Genomic DNA, 21196 nt, shown 5'->3' on the forward strand with positions numbered 1-21196 from the left:
TTTGTTTGAAATTACAATGATACAGTTTAATAGTCTCAAGTATGATGGCAGCTTGCTGCTGGTTCAGGCCAGGAAGGTGAGGTTCAAGCTATTTTGACTTCCTGCTGGATCTGCAGGCAAAGACAATGTGCTGTATTTTAACCCAGAAAGATTAGAAAGTTGGAACTTGGGTTCCTGGCTCAGACTGAATTAGATGTGTCTTTGAAGTGCTGTGGATACTTGTTTTAGCTGGAACCTTGGGACTGTCATTTTATAGTTTTGAAAGGTATTGAAAATTTTTGGATATGGCCTTAATAGTACAACATCATTGAATATGGAAAGTAAGTTTAAATTGCTTGTTCTTCATCAATTTTTTTTGCTTTTTATAATACTGAGATAGTTCACATATTGTAAAATTCATTTTAATGTATACAGTGTAGTGATTTTTAGTATATTGAAAAAAAACTGTGCAACCATCACTACCACCTAATTCTAGAAACTTTCACCTCAAAAAAAAATCCTCTACCCATTTGCAGTCATTCCACATTTCTCTGTCTCTCTGGCAACCACAAATTTTTCTGTTTTTACTGATTTGCGAATTCTGAACATTTCACATAAGTAGAATTATAAAATATATATATGGCCTTTGTGTCTGACTTTTCACTTAGAATGTTTTCAAGGCTTATCCATGTTGTAGCATACATTATTATTTTATTGCCTATTATGGCTGAATATATTTTGTTGTATGGATGTACCATATTTTGGTTATCAACTCATCAGTTGATGGACATTTGTGGTGTTCCTATTTTTTGGGTGTTAATAATACTGTGAACATTTGTATACAAGTTTTTGTTCGAATGTGTGTTTTCAGTTCTGTTGGATATGTATCTAGGAAGGGAATTGCTGGATCTTATGGTAACTGTATTTAACTTTTTGAGTAACTGCCAGACTGTTTTCCAGGCCAGTGGTATGTTTTTCATTCCCACCAGCAATGTATGGGGGTCCTAGTTTCCTCCACATCCTTGTCAACACTTGTTATTGTTCATCTTTTTGATTATAGTCATCCTAGCAGATGTGAAGTGGTTTCTCTTGTTTTGATTTGCATTTGCCAGTGTAATGATGTTGAACACCTTTTCATGTGCCTATTGGCCATTTGTTTATCTTTGGAGAGATGGTTATTCAAATCCTGTGCCCTTTAAAAAATTGGGTTATATGTCTTTTTATTGTGGAATTGTAATTCTTTTTATGTATGTATTTAGGTTACTGGTTTCTTATTAGATATATGATTTGCAAATATTTTCTCCCATTCTGTGGGTGGTTTTTCACATTTTTGGGGGGATAGTGTCCTTTGAAATACCAAAGGTTTTAATTTTGGTGAAGTCCAGTTTCTCTTTTTCTTTTGGTTGCTTGTGCATGTCTGAGAAATTGTTGCCTTAAAATCCAAAATCATATCAATCTTTAATCTATCAATATATGATCTGTTACTTTGGTTGATTTTCTACTAAACCAACCTTGTATTCCTGGGAGAAGTTCCACTTGGTCTTTTAGTGTATATCACTTTTTTTTTGTTGCTGGATTTGGTTTGCTGGTATTTTACTGAGGATTTTTTGTATCTATATTTAGAATAGATTTTGGTCTCTGGGTTTTTTTTGGGGGGTGATATTTTTGGTTTTGGTAGGAGAATAATAACTGGCCTCATAGGTTAAGCTGGGATATGTTCTTTCCTTTTTCATTTTTTTTTTTGAAAAAGTTTGTGAAGAACTTTTATTTGGTAGAATTCATCAGTGAAACCATCGGTGCCTGAGCTTTTCTTTGTAGAAAGTTTTTCAGTTACTTATTCCCTATTTCTCTATTGTTTTTCTGTTCTCTATATCATTACTTTCTACTTATTACATCATTATTTCCCTCCTCCTGCTTGTTCTTTTTCTCGTGTTTTAAGGTAGAAAATTAGTTTGAGCCCGCCCACCTGCCCTTCCCTTTTTCCTCCTCCTCTTCTTTTTTTTTCTTTTTTTTTTGAGGGAAAGGGAATGAGAAAGAAATAGGAGAGGGTAATGATAGTCCCTATTCCAAAGAAGAGATTCCAGGTGAACTTTAATGAGGGGCTGTTTCTCTAATGATTTTCTTTTTTCCGCTAACATTTTATCTTGAGAAAATTTTATGATACAATTTCCAGTTATAATGAAAAAGAAACATTGGAAGAGTTCTGTACAAATTGTACAGCCATTTACCTACCACCTAGATTCTGTAATATTTTGCTGTGGTTGCTTTTTACCCTGCTTTTTATCTGTTAATCCATCTTTAAAAATTTTTTCTAAGAAAATTGCAGACATCAGTACATTTTTTACCCATGCACTTAAACATGCATATTATTAGAGCTTAACATTAAAAAATTTTTTTGAAGCACAGTTTACACACAGTGATGAAAAACATAGATCTGAAAAATACTGTTTGATGAGTTTATCACAAGTGTATACTCTTGTGTACATAACCTCTATCATATCCCAAGCCTTATCAAGATATATAGGGGTGAGGCAAAACTAGATTTACAGTTGTTTGTATGGAAAATAACACAATTATTAATAAAAAATAATATGAGAATAAACTTCTGTGTACTCTCAACTGTAAACCTACTTTTGCCACACGATGTATACTATACTATACCACATTATATGTTATTCAGACTTCAGAAAGCCCCCCTCATGTCTCTTTCTAGTCAGCCTGCCATTCCCCCTTCTCTTTTCTTCCCTAGGCAACCACTGCTCTGATTTTTTTCCCACTGTACATTAGTTTTGCCTGTTGAAGGTCATGTAAATGTAATCATGTGGTATGTATTCTTTCTGGTTAAGGCTCATTTGATTCAGTGTCATGTTTTTGATTTTGTCAGTGTTGGGTGTATCATTAGTACATTCCTTTTTATTATTGCATAGTACAATAATAGTATTCCATTGTGTGATTATAACACCCTTTTTTGGTCTATTCCATTTATAGACACTCAAATTTGCTTCTTAAATAATAATCTAACAACAAAAGTCATTTATCAGCAAACCTGACATCAGGAAATGGACTAGAATAGATTGTATTTTTCTTTTTTTAGATTGTAATTTTCTTAGATAACTTATATTCCAGCTTTGCCATATCTGGTTGCCTCAGTTTGACTTTAGGTATGATTTGGGAGATGCCTTGGCCCCATGAGCACCCCATTTCCAAACCATTGCATCCATTATATATTGATTTCTGTTAGGGAATGGTTTTTAAAATCTTAACATGTTTAGCTCACTGTACCCTGTTAAGGTGAATTTTGTTTTTTAAATGAGAGTGTGCCCATCCTCACGTGTGATCCAATTTTGTAAAATCTCTTTGTCTCCCTAAGCTGAAGGCTGTATTAAGAACTAATTACAGAGTTTTTATAAATTATATTTTATTGATTATGCTATTACAATGGTTCCAATTTCCCCCCCTTGGCCCCTGTCCCCTCAGAACCCCTCACTCCCTCAGGCAATCCCCACACCATTGTTCATGTCCATGGGTCATGCGTATAAGTTTTTTGGCTACTCCATTTCCTATACTGTACTTTACATCCCCATAGCTATTCTTTGACTACCAGTTTGTACTTCTTTTTCTTCTTTTTCAAAAATTTTTAATTGTGTCTTTTGAAGAGACAGTTTGTACTTCTTAATCCCCTTACTTCTTCACCCATTCCTCCATACCCCCTTCCCATTTGGCAACCATCAAAACACTCTTCTTAACCATGATTCTGTTTTTTTTGTTTGCTTAGTTTGTTTTTTAGATTCAGTTGTTGATAGATATGGATTTATGACCAGTTTGTTGTTTATGGGTTCTTTTTAGATTTTATTTATTTATTTTTAGAGAGAGGGGAAGGGAGGGAGAAAGAGAGGGAGAGAAAAATCAATGTATGGTTGCCTCTCTTGTGCCCCCTGCAGGGGACCTGGCCAGCAGCCCAGGCATGTGCACTGCCTGGGAATCAAACCTTCGACGCTTTGGTTCACAGTCTGGCACTCATTCCACTGAGCCACACCAGCCAGGGCCTTGTTGTTCATAGTTTTGATCATCATCATCTTAAATAAGTCCCTTTAACATTTCCTATAGTAATGATTTGGTGATGATGAACTCCTTTAGTTTTTTTGTCTGGAGCGCTCTTTATATGCCTTTTGATTCTAAATGATAGCTTTCCTGGCTGGTATACCAGCTAGGAAAGTACCATGAGTGCAATGCCATGGGTATAACGGGTATAATAATCCTTTGTATAACGTGCACAAAAATGTGGGTGGGCATTATATATGGGAGCACATTATACACAGCAAAATATGGTAGGTTGGCAGACTGCTGTCTAGAGCCAAATCTAGCCAAAGAACTAAGACTTTTTTTAAAAATAAGAATTGGTTTTGTTTTTAAATCATTGGAAAAAATATTTCTGTGAAAATTACATGAAATTCAAATTACAGTGTCCATAAATAGTTTCATTGGAACACAGTCACACTCATTCATTTACTTAACTGTTGACAGCTGCTTTGGAGCTCCAGTGGCAGAATTGAGTTGTTGTGACAGAGAGACCACGTGGTCTGAAAAGCCTAAAATATTTACACAAAAGGTTTGCCAACTTCTGTCTTCGGACATTAGTGCTTAATTTTTTCTTGTGGAACCACAATTGAGAAAGGCTAAGATTACCAATGAAGACACCTGTTAGATTGCTGTGGCATTCTTTGTATTTAATGGGGGAGGGTATGTGTATCACAACTATTTTGAGAATTTGATCCTTTCTTTGCCCTTGAATGATATTCTATGTCATTTGGCTTTGACAGTTGAAGCCTGGATTGGGTACTCAGGTTTTATTTTGTTCTAACATGCTGAGTGTGACTAATCCATTGTATATGACACTTTGAAAAGCACTTTTTAATGGCTTACGTTGAGATTTGCTTTTGAGAAGGTACTAATTGGCAGTTCTAAACTGGACAGATTGAGGCCAGGTAAAGCCTGTAGGTGTCTGTCAGACAGCAGTGAAGTTAAAAATCACCTGCTGTCAACAGTAGGGAATTTTATTATCATTTTTATTTTTAAATAAGTGAAGAATCATTAGATTCCTGGAGCTGCAGCACTCAGTGGGGAAAACGGATAGTCTGTCGCTGTGGAATATTTCCTTTGTCTCTGTAGCCTCATCATAAATTTATCTCTGCTAATGTCTTTTTGGCTTTGGTTAAAAATTGTATCTCTGGTAAGTTTTTAATTAGCAAATGCAGAAATAGAACTGCTTGAGTTGTAACTTAAACTAGCCATGGAACTTTTAAACTGGAGAGGGAGCTGTCTGGTTTAGAAAGTGACTGAGTTTATCAGTGAAGATCTGTTTGAAAAAAACAGGGATATGTTTGCTGTCTTAATGTTGGTAGTTCTGTATTATATGAAGCTGAAGACAATTATATAATAGGTGAGGATAAGAGAACTGTTGAGGAGAAAGATGTTGACTTCTTTCTTTAAACTTCTATTTTGTATGAAGCTTTTATAACTTTTTTAAACTGAATTCATTGGGGTGAATTGGTTAATAATAATATAGGTTTCAGGTGTACAGTTCTATAATGCATCATCTGTATATTGTATTGTGTGTTCACCACCTCAAGTCAAGTCTCCTTACATCACCATTTATTCCCCCTAATACCCTCTTCTACTTCCCGTCCTCGAACTTTTACAACTTTGATTTAGTTTTGACAAGTAAGGTTCTTCAATATCATGTTTTCCTGTAGAAGTAGTCCTTTAAATAAAATAATCAACTCCAAGGTTTGACAGAAATCTTCTGGCACATCAGCCAATAGTATTGTATTATTAAGGTAATTGAAGTAAACTGCCTTACAAGATGAGATGAATTAGCTCAGATTCTGTATTCTACTGCCCTTCAGCAGTAGTAGCAGATGGTCAGGAAGTTGGAGTAAAGGAGGTGAATGGGGAAGAGGTGGGAAGTGCAGGTGGGCCACACCCTAGAGCCAGAGCTCTCCTTTTAGAGTCGCTTTGTGCTGCTACTTTTCTCTTTTTGTCTTACCCCAACCCTCTCCCCATGTTTTAGGGGAGAGGAGTGGTAAGTGATTTATGAACATCTATCTTTCCCAATTTTTTGCCTCATTTAATAGTGTGTGCCTGTGCCATTAGTAGTTTTATTTTAAAACTTTACCATGTTTAAAAAAATTTATTGATTGATTTGGGAGAGAGACAGGCATCAATTTGTTATTCCACTTATTTATGCATTCACTGATTATTCTTGTTATGGGCCCTGATCAGGGATCGAACTCATAACCTTAGAATGTTGGAGTGATGCTCTAACCAGATGAGCTACCTGGCCAGGGCCAAAACTTTACCATATTTAAGGTGAAACAGAGTTGTGATAATAGCAGGAAAACATCCTGATGGATAGTTGATGGATGGGCTTAAAACTTTATTTAATCAAGTGCCTTGTGGGAGGGATTGTGATGGTCCCAAGGAAAGAATGAGTGAGGCTTTGTGGGTCCTGCCATCCCCTCCTTTTGGTACCCATAGTCTCATGTAGGTGTGGATTCTTTCTCTTCCTTATCCCTTCCTCTGCTTCCTTCTACTCTTACTTAGTACTGCCACTACTGCCTGCTGCAGGTGGTACCTGTAAGGTAGTTGTGTTGTGTATATTAATCAACAAATTGAGCAGTGGGTCATTAGGAAGAATGTTGCATTCATCCTGGGCCTAGTCCCAGTAGGTTTACTGCTTTGATGGGGGCTTGCTTGTAGCCCTTGAGTAACGTATCTCAAAGGAAGGATAGATAAGAATAAACATAGATGATTGAAACATAACCACTAATATTTCTACATATGTGTTAACAGAAACGAGATAGTTTTCTTTCTCTTGAAGCTCTTTGGAGCCAGTCAGGAGAAGCCTTTTGGAAGAAGTTAGGTTTTCTATCTGCAGAAGAATAAACTGAGGTTAATGAAGAAATTTTTAAAACTGGGATTAGGAATATGAATGGGAGTAAATGAACCAACAAATGTTATACTGTTTATTTTGTGCTAGGCAGGTTCTAGGTACCACACATATAAGAGCATCTCTGCCCTCTTGTAGCCTGTGTTGAGAGTGACGTATCTGTCACTCCCCAGTAGAGGGCCTAAATGGGGGCATAGTAGGATATAGTCTAAGAAGTAGAATAATGTCCCCCCTTAAAAATAAAGGCCATGATGAGTACCTTAAATATGATTTATTGAGACCATTGGGAAGATGGTCTCATTATAAGACCACTGCTGGACTGTAATATAATTAATATAGTACTTGAGAAAGAAGAATATTTCTGTGACATACAGGGAATTGGAATTAAGGAATTTTGACAGTAGAGGCAGCTCTTCCCATCCTTTCACCCTCAGAAGTTTTTGTTTGTTTTTCTTTTATTCTTTTGCCTCATGGGGAGTAAATTTTTTGCTGTCAATATTTCAAGTATCATCAGGGATAGGGAAGGAGGTAGAATTCTGTTTCTGAGAGCTCTCAGAATTTAGTCTGCTCTTATTTTTGATGGTTCTCTCCCTCTTCTCTCTGCTATAGCAGAGTTGAAAGGCATATATTATTTCCATGGTGTGATAGAATCTTAAGGTATAAACTACATACAGATCAGGTAAATCATTAAGTACATAGACTTTTGTCACTCCTCATTGAAGCAGAGGTCAAATTCTTTATTAACTTTCTAGATCTTTAAGAAAGCTTGACAGTTTTCTGCTTTGGCCTCACAGCCTTTCACAAGGTCAAATCACAGTTCCTTACAGCTACAGTTTGCTTGACCTTGTTAAATTCTCAGTTTTGCCCCTTGAAATTCCTTTACTTTTTCTTGAGACAGGTATTTTTTTTTTTAGCTCTTTTTAATTTTATTTATTTATTTTTTTAGAGAGGAAAGGGAAGGAGAAAGAGAGAGAAAAACATCCATGTGTGGTTCTTGGGGGTCATGGCCTGCAACACAGGCATGTACCCTGACTGGGAATCGAACCTGCGACACTTTGATTTGCAGCCCGTGCTCAATCCACTGAGCTATGCCAGCCAGGTAGCTCTTTCTTCTCAAAAGAATGTTTTAGCTCTCTCTCTAAGCTCTTATGGACTAGCTCCATATGATTCTGGCTATCTTGTGTGTTCGCCATTCCCATCCCCCATACACAATGCTTAATTAAAATTACTTTGGTCATAAGAAACAATTCCATTGAAACTGGTTTAGTAAGGAGGAAGTTTATTTTAAGGTTATTCACTCATTCATTCAACAAACATTCATTGAGTGAGGCACAAGTCTAGGTGTTCAAGGATACTGGGAAATCTCACATAAATCTAAGAGCAAGATTCATGATATGCCTAATAAACATGGATCCAAGAGGGCTCTGAGGGCCTTAATAAGAGGCAAGTGTTTATCCCTTAGTGATTTTCAAACTTCAGGGTGCGGCAGTCACCTGAAAGGCTTGTTGAAACATAGATTACTAGGTCCTGTTCCTAGTAATCTATGGGGCCAAATAATGTCTAACAAGTTTCCCAGTGATTTGGATGCTGATGCTGTTTCTCTGAGGCCCTCCACACTTTTGAGAACTTTGGTAAGCTCCCTTGAGTGATTATCTAATTGATTTACCTCTGATGACATATGGATGTTTTCTAATTACCTTCTGCCACCAGTGGTGTCTGATATCTATTCCTCATTTAAACAAGTTTTCTAGGGGTCAGTTACTATTGAAAGATGTGATAGTCAATATAGGCAATGAAACATGCCCAGTAAAACATATAATCAGCTGTGGCAGGTTGTGTGATGTATTCATCTATTTTTCTATATTTTGGTTTTTCTTCCTTTTTCCCACTCATTCTTCCTCTTCGTAAAACTCCCAAGTTTCTTTACACAGTCTGAGTCAGCCCTGGAGGTTCTTTTGGGAGGGAAGGTTATGGTGCTCTAACTGCCTGCAGCAGTTTTCCCTCCTGAGGTTTGACATGTAGAGGACACACATTCAGCTCAGTTATTTTCTCCTTCATCCAGACTAGTCAGAGCTTCACAGTGAGGATTTTTCTGGGGTGGGGAGGGAGTGGAAAAAAAATTAATCTCAGAAAATGTTAGCAGCTGTGAGACTTGAAGTAGTGCAGATTCAAAGTAGGACTGGGTTAGTAGGAAATAGAGTAGACAAAGTAGAGTAGAAGAAACAGGTAAAGATGAAAAATGTGCCAATGGAAAAAATCTTTCAGAGTTAATTTTCTTAGTGTGATTTTTCTGTAAAAGATACAGTTAAAAATGTCAAGGCAGAGGTGAAACAGTGGTGAAATTAAAAACCAGGACAGTAGAACAGAAATGACCAGGAAGAAGCCATTGACAACTTTCATATAGATTATATAAGGGGTGATTACAAAGATTTGTGATAGGGAAGTAAAAGTACCCCGTGAAGATTGGACTTAGTGGTAGTTTTGCCATGAATTAAAAGAAAAATTATTCCTTATAGTAGACTGGTTCTTTACAAAGTACTTTTTTTACTCTCTTATTTGATCTTCACATACAATTTGGATGACTTATTTTTCCCCATTTCACTGAGGATGAAGCTTAGTAAAAACTTGACTTGCATAAATAAGTAAAGCCTAGTTCACTGAGGCCATGAGGCTAGACCTTATAACCCAAATCTGGCTTATAATCTTTCCCCTTGGAAATGAGGTTCTCTTACTGTTTTCTTATTCTTAGTTGTGTCCACCCAGCTAGAAGCCAGTGTCATTTTTGGCTCTTTATACTCCTCCATTTTTCACCCATCATTCACCAAATTGGTCTTCTAGCTATATCTTAATGTCCCTCTCTCCTTACCAACCTTGCCACCCTTGTTCAGGCATCCTCTGCCTCCTCCTTGACCTGCTACCTCTAAATGGAGCTATTTGGGGGAGTCTGTTTTGTTCTCTTCCATCCTGTTTATTTCTGATCTTTGGAAACAGATGGATTCATGCCATTTACCCACCAAAAGAGCATGGTGAGTGCTTACTCGTAGACAGACTTTAAATTATCTTCAATGTTCTCACTTAAGTGGGTAAGGTAGTGTATAAAAGTAAAGATATTTGTCCAAGAAAGTTAAAACTGGGGGAAAATTATTTGGTACTTATAAGGACAGATGTTATAAAGTACTTTTGGAGGGGTGAATTTGCTCCCTATAGGACATGTGACAAGGCCTGGAGACAGTTTTAGTTGTCACCATTTGGTGGAGACAGGTGCTAATTCCATCAAGTGGGTAGAATGCCAAGGATACTGGTAAAGATCCTCCAGTGTATAGAAAATTCTCCACAGCAAAGAAATACCTGCTGGCAGTGGTTCAGTTCTTGTCTGTTCAAATCTAAACTGTACCTGTTTGCTTGAAGACTTTTTTTCTGTTTGAGCCTATATTATATACCTCCAGATCAAAACCGTGCTCCTTTCTTCTTTTATCCCAGTGTGGTGTCTTTATCACCCATGCATATACCTTATTTTTTCCTCTCAAATTCCTTGCCTTCTTATTTTCTTTCTTCCTGAAATGTCTTTCTGTCTCCTCCTTACATATTTATTAATGTCCCTCAAGACATAATTTTTGTATCCCTTTAGTACTTGGTGTTAATTTAAATAATCACAGTTCTTTAATTTAACATGTTCTTATATGTATTTTCTAAACTTCTTAGTTTCTCAAGGGGCATCCAATCTCTGCTTCTAATCTTTTCTTCACTGTAGTTGTCTTTGAGGAGTTCAAAACCTGGTGGGCTTAGAAAGAAGAGTAAGATAATAGTTTTGAGAAACTGACTGTGACTGGTGCTGTTCCAGGACTATAATGTCTATTTTGATGTAGCCTGAATATTTTACTTCATTTTATATTACCAGAAACTCTCTATATTCAAATTAGGGGGTTCCATGTAAATTGATTCATTCATACCTAAATGGGATCGGTTACACTGATAGGGAGAAAAGGACTGGCTGGGCAAGGGTGTGTCATGGGAGACCTGGCTTGGATGGGGTTTTGTATTAGGTGGGCACAAACTTAAGGGCAGTCAAAAAATATCAAAACAAGCTGCCTATTTTGAAATTTTGCCAGGGGCTATAACTGAGCCTCCAAACAGATGCTGGACTTTTTAAGCTGCTATTTCTTGTTTTTATGGCTCGACCCTGGATTTTAGAACCTAGTACATTAACTCATTACTAGAATTCAGTTAATACTATCGCTAAATAATTTTTGAGTAAATCTAGAAACTGTAACCATACTTATAGCATTGTAAGAGAAAGTGAGGTTTGAATTCTGAACAGTTAACTACAGATTGTATTCTAAAAGTGAACGGGTGATATATAAAATTTATTTATATAATATTGTTTAGTAAATGTGTTTTGTTTCCAGGCCTTTGCTCATGAACAGTGTAATAGGTATAAGAAATAAGAAGAAAATAATAAAACCTCCAAGAGTCTAAACTATTTTATTAGGCACTTGAATAAATAAGTACATTGCATAAGAATTCCTGACTGCCAAAATAAATTATTGGGGGGGAAAAACTAATCTTATAACATCTATTGTATTTTCTCGTTACAAAAGTAATGCACATTCAGGACAAAACTCAAAGACACAAAAATAAGACATTTGTTCTTCTTTTTAGTGGTCTGACCCACTATAAGTCTACCAGGAAGAAAGAGAACAACAGATAAAACATTCTTCTGAATATGCTGTCTTTAGGGAAGCATGATTCAGGTAAAAACAAAACAAAAAAAAAATGAAAACCCAAGCCATATTACTGATTTAATTTCAAAATGTAATGGAGGACGTATTAGGACATAATTATAAAACCTCAGGTCCCTGTACTTCTCAGAGGTTCTTGGATCTAGTAATGGAGGTCCTTTGGTTATTTTATTATATATTTCAAAGCCTAGAGAAATGTTAATAGAGATTAAAACACTTACTGAACATTTTCCATTTGCCAGGCACTGTTCAAACAATATTACCTGTATTGTCTCCTTTTGGCTCTAACAGCTCTATGAGATAGGTGTTAGTAATATCTGTATTTTACAGATGAGGAAACAAACTCAGATTGAAGTTACTTGCCCAAGATCAGTCAGGATTGTATCAGGTGTGTTTGATTCCAGAACTCTCTCTTAACTACTTTATTAAGGAGATCATGTAGGCTGAAATATCAACTTTTAAAATTTTGTTTATTGTTTTTGGTGAGTACTGGGCTGCCCTAAAATTGAATCATTTAATTGTAGTTTTTTATGCTGATCAGATTTGGTCTAAAAAAGGTAAAGCCAAAAAATTTAGTAGTAAGTGCAGTTTAGAAGGCAAAATATTAGAAGTTTGCGGTTCATGGGAAAAATAGAATTGTTCTGTGTTGAGGCATTTGGGATCTTGCTGGATTGTGATAAGGATGCTTATTAATTAACATATCTCCTTTTTGATCTCTGAGTATCAGATGTCAACCATCTAAAACCCTACTTTTTGGAAGATTGTACTGAGGGAGTTACTTTGTATTCTGTGGCAGTTGAAATTTGTCTCCATAATTCAATTAACTGTTGATTTTTTAAATACTAATTCTTTGATAGTGATTTGAACCTAATGAAAAAGGAGAGGAATTTGGTTGTGACGTTAGGAATTTTTTCTTACCAGGGATACCTGCTTCAAAGTTTAAAATTTGAAGAGAGCAGAGAAAGAGTATCCTATCTTGTTTTGTTAGTCAAATGAAAAGCAAAACCTTTTCTCTCCTTTTTTTGGGGGGGGAGGGGAAAATGCAGTGACTTTATGAATATAAAATCTGGGTTGCATTTCAGAATGGGACAATATATGTAAAACTTTATGTACTACGAATATACCTTAAAATTATTGCTTCCTTAATCCATGAGGAATAACTAGGAAGAATTTTCTTTCTGGATAGAAACTTTGTAAAATAATGACATTGTTTATATTCAGGCATAATACTGCATTATGCTCTTCTTGAACTCTGACATTGTACTCATGAATCACCCATAACTTTCCATCTTTTCCTCTCCCCTTTTAACCTATTCCTTCCTTGTGTAAACCTTGGTATTGGTTCATTTTCTTCTTTATCCTTATTTTCTGATAAGAACAGATACTACACTTGATCTTAGCCAAAAGGCTGAGAAGCGATTTTATCCTTATTTTCTATCAGTTCACTTGCATGGCTTTTTTTAAGAAGCATTCTTTTTGGATCCCTGTTACTCTTCTTTCTACATACCTAATATTCCATTTTTAGCTCTGCCAGATACCTGCTTCTTTCATTATTCAATATACTTGACTTTCTGACTCCTTCAAAGCTCACTCAGAGCTCCACTTGATCAGTGATGCAAACATTACCTGCGGTCTTTTCCTTATCTTCAGGTCTTTTTTTTTTTTTTTTTTTGTCAGGGTTACCCTCCAACCCCATGTGTACACTGTTTCTAATTACCTTGGGTTATCCGTTAAGTTCTAAACTTCTTAGGGCACAATCTGATTTTGTTCTTTTGCTATTGTACATTATGTTCACTGGCTAATACCTTTGTGCTTTATAAATAATGAAATAATACACATATCTCATTTGTTTATATGCAACAATTTTGTGAAGACATTTAATAATGTTAATTAATGTAGTAAATACTGCACCTAAAATACAATCCATGGTTATAACTGCCCTTTTTACATGTTTGCAAGCTGTATTAGAAAATTCAGAATAATGGAGTAATACAAATAGCCTGCTTTCAAATATTCTTAAATAATTTGATTAGGATAAATATTATGTTAACAAAATTGTTCACTTGTTGAGGATAAAACTCTGGGTTTTGTGGGAACATATAAAAGAATAGGAATGATAAAAACTAGTTTATTTGCCTTGTATTGGGGAGACAAGTGCTTTTTACAAGTGAATCTGAAGAATATGGTACTGTGGAAATGATTGTAAATAAATATACTGCTCAAACTGTGTTGGAATAAAGCTTTCTTTTGTTTTAATTGAGGCTGAGCAGATTTCAAATAATGTGTAGCACAAGGTAATTTCTGTTTACTATAGGTTGAACTGAATTTCAAAAGTTCACTGAAATGTATGATTTATAGAACAAACTATATGGAGGAATTACAGAGTAAAGGAGAAATTGAATGTCATTTGGATCTGTGGGAGAAGTCTTAAAGGAGATGAGTAATCAAGCAGCTGAAGATTACTATGGATTATTGTGATGAGAGAGACTTTTAGGTAATGGGCAGGGTCTGACCTCACCTTCATCTGTTCCTACTACATAATGGTTTGTATAAAGGCTTGACTGTCCAATGACCAGGTCCATGGGTGTGATGAGTGAACATGTTAGTGTTTCTAGCAAAGTAGGTATGTTGTATTAGACTTTTTTTATAGCTGTGCAGAATAGAAACACATCTTGAAGAATGGGGCTTTAATGAGAGGAGTATTCAGTAGTGTAGGATATTATTTGCTTGCTCACTGTATTTACTCAGGGTCCCAATACTTCCCAGGCTATAGAATATAGAGTAGTCCTCATGGAGAACTTGAAATCATTTGGGAGTAGCGGTCTCCCTTCTCTGTGCCTTAGTGTTTACAAGAGGGTCTGTTTGGACAGATCTGTCACCATTCCATGCACAGTTATTCCTGTTAGGTCAAATTTGACCCTAGGGTGTCCAGTTAGTCCATGGCAGCCTTGGGCTGGAACACCAGTCACTGATTCAGTCTGGCACAACTGAAATTGCAGTGTCATCTTCAGTGAGAGACACATGCAACTTCATGCCAGAAGAACCTCTTGGAACATTTTCCCAGGGGGAGAATGGTAAATTGTAGATGGTTTGCAACAGATAGTAAGGGCCTTCAAGACTTTTCATCAGAATGCCAAGATGTGTTGGTGACAACAGTTAGACTTGCAGTGCCCAAAGGTTTGAATAAGAATTAAAATAAAAAAGTTTTATTTTAAATCTGAGTAGATTCTGGGGCATTATGACGATGAAATCTCTTGTTTTGGAGGTTTTAGACCTAGGAAAGAGGATGGCTTTTGACAGTAGAGGGTAGCTTTTTCTTAAATTTAAATTTGCAAATATATAACAAAAGCCTACATTTCCACCTATTGACTGAAAAGTGGGACATTGAGTGTAAAACAGATCCTATTGTATATGTGTATTTATTGATTTGAACTTGAATAGCATATATTGCTGTCTAACTTTTCTAACACTGTATATTTAATATTTGCTGAGTGTGAGTAAAACCTGTTAAACCAGGTAAGGAAAAGTTACAAAAGGTTAAGCTGTTGTTTTAGGGCAGTCCTTTGTGTAGTACTTTGAAGACCAATGTGCTTATTCCTCAAGGAATTATTAATGCTTGATCAGCTCTTTTGTGTTTACAGGGCTCTGCTACAAACATCATTTTTGAGTTTGCCTCTAACTTCATTACTCTTTGAACTGGAAGAGCTAGAAAGAACAAATATGCTATCAGGGCCAGCACCGGGCATGTCACATTGATTGCTATTCATGTATTTATCTATTATTATTATTATTATTGTTGTTGTTATTATTGTTGTTATTATTTTGTACTCTTTTACCAACCTTTCCCTATTTCCCCTACCCCCAAATCCCGGCCACCACTTTTCTACTCTTTCTATGAATTTGACTTTTTGACCTTTTTAAAAATTAAGATTCCACATATAAGTGATACCATGCAGTATTTACCTTTGTCTCTCTGATGTATTTCATTTAGTATAATGCCATTGAGGTCCATGCATATTGTCACAAATGGCAGGATTTTATTCTTTCTCATGGCCTAGTGATACTCTACTGTATGTATGTGTGTGACTTCATCTTCTTTATCCATTTATTCACTGATGGTCAAGTAAATTGACCATATTGTATGTGGGTTTATTTCTGCTCTTTATTCTGTTCCACTGGTCTGTGTGTGTTTTTATGCCAGAGTGCCAAACTATTTTGATGACTATATAACTTTGTAATATTATTTGAAAAAAGGAATTTTGATCCCTTGAGGGTTGCTCTTCATTCTTAAGATTGTTTTGGGTATTTGAAGTCTTTCGTGCTTTCATGCAAATTTTAAGATTTTTTTTCTGTTTTTGTGGAAAAAAAACAGCAACAAAAAAACAAAAACAAAAAAAAACCTTTGGAATTTTGATAGGGATTGCATTGACTCTGTAGATTGCTTTGTATAATATGGACATTTTAACAGTATTCCAATCCATGAGGATGGATATCTTTCCATTTATTTGTGTCTTCATTGTCTTTCATCAATGTCTTAAAGTTTTCAGTATATACCTCTTTCACCTTTTTGGTTAAATTGATTTATAAGTATTAAATTCTTTTTGATGCAGTTGTAAATGGGATTTTCTTAATTTCTGTTTCTGATAGTTCATTATTAATGTATAGAAATGCAGCTGATTTTTGTATATTGAATTTGTGTCCTGCAATTTAAGCGAATTTGTTTATTAGTTCTTAATGTTTTTTGGTAAAATCTTTATGGTTTTTTAATGTTATCATCTACAAATAGAGGCAGTTTTACTTCTGCCTTTCTAATTTGGATGTCTTTTATTTCTTTTTCTTGCCTAATTGCTCTGGCTAGGACTTCCAGTACTGTGTTGTGTAAAAGTGGCGAGAGTATGCATGTTTGTCTTGTTCTGATCTTAGAGGATAAGCTTTCACCTTTTAATCATCGAGTATGATGTTAGTTTTGGGCTTGTCTTATAGGGACTTTACTGTGTTGAGGTACATTCCCTTGCTACCATTTGTCAAGAGTTGTTTTTCTTTTTAATCACGAATGTATGTCAGATGCCTTTTCTGGATCTATTAAGATAATCATATGATCTTTACCCTTAATTTTGATAATGTGATGGTTCACATTCCTTGATTTGTAGATGTTGAACCTTTTTGTGCCCCTGTATATAAATCTCACTTGATCATGGTGTAATCTTTTTAATGTATTTTAAATTCAGTTTGCTAATTTTTTTTTGAGGATTTTTGCATTTGTTCATCAGGGATATTGATCTGTAATTTTCTTGTTGTGTCTTTGTCTAGTTTTAATATCAGGTAATGCTGGCCTGGTAAAATGAGTTTGGAAGTATTCCTTCCTCTTCTGTGTTTTGGAGGAGTTACAGAGGAATTGGCATCAGTTCTTATTTAAATGTTTGTTAGAATTCATCAGTGAAGCAGTCTGGTCCTGGGTTTTTGTTTGTTGGGAAGTTTTTGATTACTCTTTTAATCTCAGTGTGATTGATTTGTTCAGATTTTGTGTTCATTCATGATTCAGTTATGGTAGGTTATATGTTCCTAGGAATTTATTTATATTTTAGGTTGTCTAATTTATAGATATAATTGTTCATATATCTGTTACTGAAAAAAATCTGCTCTCTCTGTGGGAGCAGGTCAGACATCATGTTGTGATGCAAAGAGTTTTGACTTTGCATCTGGAAAGCCCAAGTTAACATCTTGTCCCCCCCACTTGTTAATTTTGTTACCTTGAATAAGAAAACCTTTCCACATCTCAATTCCCTTAATTTAACAAAAGAGGCATATTACCTGCTTTTTAGAAGGGTTGTTGTAAGGCTTATATAGTAGTGAATATAGAAGTGCATTTTAAGCAGAACAGATAAATTTGGATATTATGTTTAGGTTCTGCCTATCTCAGTGCTTTTCATTAAAGATGCTCATGACTCAATTTTACTTAAAGTAATTTTGAGTAATCTGTGTTTGGCAGTTTGAACTTGACCTTTAGTGTTTCCTATTCTTGATCCTCCTGTAGTATCTGTCCATCTGTAGCCATGCTTGCCTGTAGTTGTCAATAGAGACTGGGCTATTCCTTAAACTGTGTCTTAGAAATACATAACTTCCACAGCCTTAACTTTTTTCTGACTCTCATGGTCACAGACTAAAAATGACATTTGTTTACTGGGGAGGGTCATTATAGCTGAAGCCTGAAGACCAGCAGAGGAGGTTTTGGGATGAACAATAGAAGACAACTGAATTGTTGAGTGTCTTCTTGAAGTATGAGACTGGCCTTGTACTTTAGAGTAACATTTTAGAAAGTAGCAGCTTTTCTCCATTGTCATAGGAATTTTGATTAATATTGATTTATTTTTATGCTTTGAAAATGGATGTATGTTTATATTTTATTTATTTGGAATGTACCTATATCACAAAAGAACCTGAGGTAAGAGATGGCAGTTTTATGGAGTATATATATGATGTAGGATAATTTATAAACACATGGGCTCCAGGTCAGGAGATCTCCAAGATGGTGGACTAGGTAAACACAGCTTGCCTCCTTGCACAACCACATCAAAATTACAACTAAACTATAGAAAAACCATCACTCAGAAATGGCAGTAATCAACTTGAATGGAGGTCCTGCACCACAGAATTAAAGAAGAAACCACACCCATCCAGACTGGTGGGAGGGGCAGAGACCTGGAGACACGGAATGGGCTGGTGCCACACCCACATGTGGTGGAGAGCAATCAGGAGGGGTATTTCAGGAGCGAGGAGTTCTACCCCTCAACACTAGGCCCCCCAGCCCAGGATTCCAGTGCTGAGGAAAAAAGTCCCTGTGGTTTCTGGCTGTAAAAACCAGTGGAGATTGGGTCAGTGGAAGGAAACTGCTGGATTCTGAGGCACTACCTCTTAAAGGGCCTGCACGCAGACTTACTCAGTCACATTTCCACTGAGCTCCAGCACTGGGGCAGCTTAAAAGGCACCAGTGGCGTATGGGGGGGATGAGAGCCGGGTGGACAGCTTTCTCCAAGACAGAACTGCTGGCAGAGGCCATTGCTCTTCTTCTGAGCCCTTTCCTGACAGAGCCACATAGCGCAGCAGGCACCATAGTTGGGACTCCATCAACCTGGCTTATACTGTTTGCCTCACTCAACTTGTGGGTCCACCCAGTTGGTTAACAGTGGCTTTTCTATTCAAATAACTTGTCTTGGCTTGTGCTTCTGATTATCCTAAATTCTCTCAAACAAGCAGCAGCTGGCCTCAGGGAGCCCCCATACCTTCCTAAGTGGCACCAGGCTTGGCACTGGCAGCTGGCCTTGGTTCAGAGTCTGGCCTTGCTAGGGCACTTCGAAGCTCAGCAGAAGCAGCAGGTAGCTGCAGATTGCTTATGGCTTAGGCCAGGTGGCCCCAGACAGAACACAAGCAGGCACTAGAGCCCTGCTGAAGTAAGCCTTGCTCTGTGGAGTGGGTGCCCACACAGCTGATCCTCCACAGACAGTGGAAGTTAGTGGTCAGTTGTCATAACCAGTCTTTGCAGCTGACTGGCCTGGGTAAATCCCTCCCATTGACCTGCTTACAGTAATCAAGGCCCAACTAGAAGAGGAGGCTGTACTCACCTCACACTGTGGGTGTACACACTTGATTACCCACCTTGTATAATATGGGAGGCTTTGCCACTGGACCCTACAGGACACCTCTTAAATTAGGCCACACTACCAAGACAGGGAGACACAGTAGCTCTACCTAATACATGGAAACAAACACAGGGAGGTTGCCGAAACGATGGGACAAACATGGCCCAAATGAAAGAACAGAACAAAACTCCAGAAAAAAACTAAACAAAATGGAGATAAGCAATCTGTCAGAGGCAGAGTTCCAAACACTGTTTATAAGGATGCCCAAGGAACTTAGTGAGTACCTCAGCAGCATAAAAAAGATCCAATCAGAAATGAATGGTACACTAATTTTTTAAAAGATTTTATTTATTTATTTTTTAGAGAGAGGGAAGGCAAGGAGAAAGAGGGAGAGAAACATCAATATGCGGTTGCCAACTGGGGACCTGGCCCGCAACCCAGGCATGTGCCCTGACTGGGAGACAAACTGGCAACCCTTTGGTTTGCATGCCAGCACTCAATCCATCGAGCCACACCAGCCAGGGCAAGGGTACACAAATTGAATCAACAGAGTGGACGAACTTGAGATTCACATCAATTATTTAGAACATAAGGAAGCAAAAAGAACCACTCAGAATGGCAGGGAGAAAAAAGAATCCAAAAAAATGAGGATAGTATAAGCAGCCTCTGAGACAACTTCAAGCATACTAACATTCGCATCATGGTGGTGCCATGAGAAGAGAAAGAGGAACAAATTGGAAATCTATTTGAAAAGAAATAATGGAAGAAAACTTTCCTAGTTTGGTGAAGGAAGTAGACATACAAGTCCAGGAAGCAAGAGTTCCAGACAAAAAGAGGCCCATACCAAGACACATCATAATCAAAATGCCAAAGGTTAAAGACAAAGGGAGAATCTTAAAAGCAGCAAGAGAAAAACAGATAGTTTACCTGCAAGGAAATTCCCATAAGACATAAGACTTGTCAGCTGATTCCTTAAAAGAAACTTTGCAGGCTAGAAGGGATTGGCTGAAATATTCAAAGTGATGAAAAGCATGGAAGATTACTACAACAAAGATTATCCAGCAAAGCTATCATTTAGAATTAAAGGGCAGATAAAGAGCTTCCCAAAGAAGAAAAAGCTAAAGAAGTCACCATCACCAAACCATTATTATAAGAAATGTTAAAGGGACTTATTTAAGAAAAAGGAGGAGATCAAAGCCATGAACAATAAAATGGCAGTAAATACATATCTACCAACAGTTGAATCTAAAAAACAAACTAAGTAAACAAGCAGAACAGAAGCAGAATCACAGATATGGAGAATGGTTTGATGGCTACCTGATGGGAGGTGGGTTTGGGGGAATAGGCGATAAGGTGAAGGGATTAAGAAGCACAAGTTGGTAGTTAGAGACTAGTCTTGGGGATGTAAAGTACAGCGTAGGAAATGGAGAAGCCAGAGGACTTATATTCATGAACAAAGGAGTTCATATTCATGAACCCCTTGGACATGCACAAAGGGGTGAGGATTGCCTGAGGGAGTAGGGAGTGCTGGGAGGAGTGAGGCAAAGGGGATAAAATTGGGACAACTGTAATAGCATAATCAATAACATATAGTTAAAAATACTTTGTCAGGCAAAAATAAAACAAACAAACAACAGCAGCAAAAAATAAACCATGCGCTCCAGTGACTTTTATGGCTAAAATTTAGAAGTTTAATTTTTAAAAACAATTTCAGAATTTAAAAAATATGTTAGCCATTAAGTACAGGCGTGGGCAAAGTAGATTTACAGTTATTAGTATGGAAAAATCTATAATATGAGAATAAATAATAATACAAGAATAAGTTCTGTTTTGGCTTACAACTATGAATCTACTTCTTCCCACCCCTGTATTTTGTGACTATGGGTTAGTGA

General features: G+C 36.7%; 1 protein-coding gene and 1 pseudogene across 3 annotated transcripts in view; one reads left to right on the plus strand and one right to left on the minus strand.

Moving 5' to 3' along the window:
* The window catches only part of ZFAND3 (zinc finger AN1-type containing 3), a 331480-nt gene that overhangs the window by 17633 nt on the left and 292651 nt on the right, over window positions 1–21196 (plus strand). The gene's annotated exons all lie outside the window — the stretch shown is intronic.
* LOC114495934 lies at window positions 13005–13087 on the minus strand (annotated as a pseudogene).

This window comes from Phyllostomus discolor, chromosome 4 (genome assembly GCF_004126475.2).
Source record: "Phyllostomus discolor isolate MPI-MPIP mPhyDis1 chromosome 4, mPhyDis1.pri.v3, whole genome shotgun sequence".
NCBI lineage: Eukaryota > Metazoa > Chordata > Mammalia > Chiroptera > Phyllostomidae > Phyllostomus > Phyllostomus discolor.